This window comes from Dioscorea cayenensis, chromosome 11, assembly GCF_009730915.1.
Source record: "Dioscorea cayenensis subsp. rotundata cultivar TDr96_F1 chromosome 11, TDr96_F1_v2_PseudoChromosome.rev07_lg8_w22 25.fasta, whole genome shotgun sequence".
Taxonomy (NCBI): Eukaryota; Viridiplantae; Streptophyta; class Magnoliopsida; order Dioscoreales; family Dioscoreaceae; genus Dioscorea; species Dioscorea cayenensis.
In genome coordinates, this window is record NC_052481.1 from 7,325,089 (window position 1) to 7,328,931 (window position 3,843).

The following is a 3,843-nucleotide window of genomic DNA, read 5'->3' on the forward strand; positions in this document are numbered from 1 at the left end:
TTTTTATTCCCTGCTCCCTGTGGTTACGATACCCACTCATCTGGGATTTCTTACTTCGATAAACCCGTGCACTTGCGGTACATACGCAAGGGACGTTGTCATCGCCCAAGGAGGGGCCGACCAACCATAATAACAAGACTACAAGCAAACATAAATATGAGCACCAAGAGCCACAAAACGCGCAACCACACACTTCTATCACAAGGTATGCACAAGAAAAAAATGGGGACTTACCAAAATCGTAGGTACAAAAAAGAAAAGAGAATATATGAATGAGGAAACCTTCAATGGAAGTTGCAACTGAGGATACTACTCTAAACAAGCCAAAAGGAGAGGTAAAGAGGCAAGCGCTTCAGGGGGGAAAGGTGCGGTGAAAAGACGAGGCCGCCGGTGTCAGGATTTTTAAAAGGAAACAGTGGAACGGAAGAGTCATGCCCCGTAGACGGCCGCGACACGTGCGTGTCACATCGCGGGGTTAGGGTAAGGGAAACCAAGAGTGACACGATCATGTCATTAGGTGTGCTAACCCCCCTCCCCCCGTGAAAATCTCTGAAGATTAAAAAACAATCAACTCAGCATTGACATGATCGTGCAAGGAGCACAGAAAGCGTGTTGCGCCCTGACACGATCGTGTCAGGCCCATGCCTACCCTAAAAAACTACCAAGACATATGGCCATTGAAAATCAGGGGAACACGCACAAGCATGTGCCGCCCGTGTCTATCCAGGAATTTTTTCAAAAAAGAGACTCTTCCTACCAAAATGTACAACAAAGTATACGACCATACATAAACCACATATCAGCAAGAAAAAGTAAACCGAGGAAGTCTCAACAGAGATGAAATTATGAGAGAAAGCGGACCAAAAAAATGATGAGAATTAGCGATCCAAAAATAAAATGAAAACTGAAAACAAACTAACAATTAGAAAAACACATAACTTCAGTTGCCTCCCATGTAGCGCTTGTTTAACGTCACTAGCTTGATGTACTTGTTGCGCTCTCACTAAGTTTCGTGAAATTGAGACCTCTCTTGACCACTTGAGACACAATTGCACACATATGATGGCAACATGTGAATTAAATGGATCTCACCGAATGTCTGAGTGGCAACATGATTAGAGATGCGTAGTTCGGTTAGTGAAGTGAGTGGCTCCTTCTTCCTACATGTCACCTTCTTCGACCACTTTTTCGCCCTGGAGATCTACTTATCAGGTGGTTTGGTATCTATGCTAGATACCAACTCTAGACTTTGGGCGTCCTCTATTTTCTCTCCAAGGTCATCTTTATCAAATGGAATATCCTCTAACAAGTCAGTGAGCTCGTCCTTCGTGAATGTCTCCTGCACAAAGTTAGAAACAAACTCATCAACCATATCAACACAATAACATGTATCATCAAAATCCATTATGTGTCTCATGGAGTCACGAAGTCTGAACGTGGTTTCTTCATTGCCAACTCAGAGTGTCATTCGGCTGTCTTTGACAGTATAAGAGCTTTGGACGTCGCCAAGAATGGTTATCCCAGTATTAACAGTACTTCGACCTTCTCATCAATATCTAACATGACAATATTCACTGGAAATATAAATTTATCCAACTTGAGTATAACATCTTCAGTTATGCCCCTTGGTCGTCTGGTGGATTGGTCTGCCAATTGGAGAGTTATGCTAGTGGGTTTGGGCTGCCCAAGCCCCAGGCTCTGAAAGATTCTGTAAAACATCAGATTAATACTTGCCCCAAGATCGGCAAGTGTCTTCTCATCGATCAAACCCCCAATTGTGCATGAAACAATGTAGCCCCATGGATCTTTCCCCTTTTCGGGGAGATTGTTACATAATAAAGCAGAACATTCCTCGCTAAGTGCCACAAAAGACATATCCTCCAACTTCCTTTTGTTGGTGAGTAATTCCTTCAAGAACTTGGCATACCTTAGCATTTGGGCAAGAGCTTCCACAAATGGAACATTAATGTGGAAGCTCTTGAACATGTCGAGGAACGTTATGTACTGCTCATCATGTTGGTCTTTCTTTCGCTTTGGGGGAAAGAAAGTTTCTGCTGATACACTGGAACTGAGATTTTATCCTATTTGTTGTTGTACATGTTAGTGATCACAATTGTCTCATTGACTTTCTGCTCAGGTTCCTTCTCAACATAGTTTTGGAGCTGTTTCCCAGTTCTTAAGGACACACCCTTCAAAGATTCCTTCGGGTTAGCCACGGTGTTGCTCTAGAGGGTCCCCAGTAGTCTCTCTTTGAGTAACTTGGAAATTTGAGCTACTTGATGTTGCAAGTTCCTCACAGTTGCATTTATGTTTCTAATCATCTCTTCATAACCGGTAAATCAAGTTTTAGCACTCTTGATGAATCATGTCATTAGACTGGTGAAATCAGTAGAAGAATTTGAAGGTGATGAAGACGGTGATTGTTATGCAACCTGAAGTGGAGGCTTGTACTGTTGTTGCGTTAACTGACCCTGTCCTAGCTGACTCTAAGAAAAATTTGGTTGATTCTTCCAAACAGTATTGTAAGTGTTGTTGGATTATTCTGATAACGACGGTTCCGACCAAGAAAATCCACGTGCTCAATTTGTCCCGCACTTACATCACTAGTGGAATAGAGACTTGGATCACATGAAAGGTCAGAATTATCTTGAATGGGTCTCGAACCTAAAGATGGAGATTACATATTGTCTAACCTCTTTGATATTTTCTCAACCTGTGATGCAAGAGTCATGATGACATCCACTTGATAGATACCAATGGATTTCACCAGTTTGTTCATCTCCGAACTCCATTGATACCCATTGTTTGCCATTTCTTCAATCATCTTTTGTGCATCACTAGGTTACTTGTTACACAATGAACCTCCACTGGCCGAATCAAGAATTTGTTTGGTGGAAGTGTTCAACCCATTGTAGAAGAGTTGAATTTACATCCACTCAACAATACCTTGCTGTGGACATTTCCTTAACATCTCTTTATACCTCTCCCATGTCTCATACAATGATTCAAACTCAATTGATAAAAAAAAGAGACATTGCTTCTGAGTTTGGTGATCTTTGCAGGAGAAAAGTATCTAGCAACAAATGCCTCAGAAACCTGCTTCCATGTAGTGAGAGACCCCGGTAGCAAGGAATTTAGCCACTGCTTGGCCCTTCCTCACAATGTGAATGGGAAGAGTCTCAGACGAACAACCTCCTCTGAGAAATTGCTCGCCTTATAACTGATAAGTGCTTGTGTGATATGAATGCGAAGCATTCTTTCCTTATGTTAAGCATTACTTTTCTCGGTTTTTACATTAATATGTGTGTTTTTATGTTACTTTTATGCAGGTAGGGTTGTGAAACCAATTATGAAGGAAAGAAGCCAATGTGGATCACAATGCACCGATTTTGGATGAAATCTTGCTAAGGTTCAAACACGAAGATATAAGTCGGGTGCGAGATGCTAGAGTGTGTGCCAACCTCCCCGTATTTGAGTTTGCACAACCATTTGGAAGGGCACAAGGGCAGTCACACTCAATCATTCCGACTTATGCACATAGAACAAGGTCTCCATCAACTTATCCGTCATTGAAGAAGCAAAGCGATCCACGGCATAAATATGTGCCCGTTTATGTTACTTCGATGAAGAGTGGATTCAGGAGTATTTTTTTGGCAGAGTACTGTAGCAGGTACTGCCGCAAATCAATGTAACAAGCACTGTTGCAGTTACTGTTTACAGCCGGCCGAAAATGACAGTTTCAGATAATCCACACGGGCGTGTGGAAATTACCCACGCCCGTGTGGAAATTACGCACGGGCACGTGAAACATCCACGCCCGTGTAGTCGCCCGATTCCAACCCT

At 42.5% G+C, this 3,843-nt stretch overlaps 1 non-coding gene across 1 annotated transcript; it reads left to right on the top strand.

Moving 5' to 3' along the window:
• The first annotated feature begins 2,942 nt into the window (after nucleotides 1-2,942).
• On the top strand, nucleotides 2,943-3,048 carry LOC120272781. The gene has a single exon (XR_005540317.1). It is a non-coding gene; the product is annotated as a small nucleolar RNA R71 (small nucleolar RNA).
• Nucleotides 3,049-3,843: the final 795 nt, after the last annotated feature.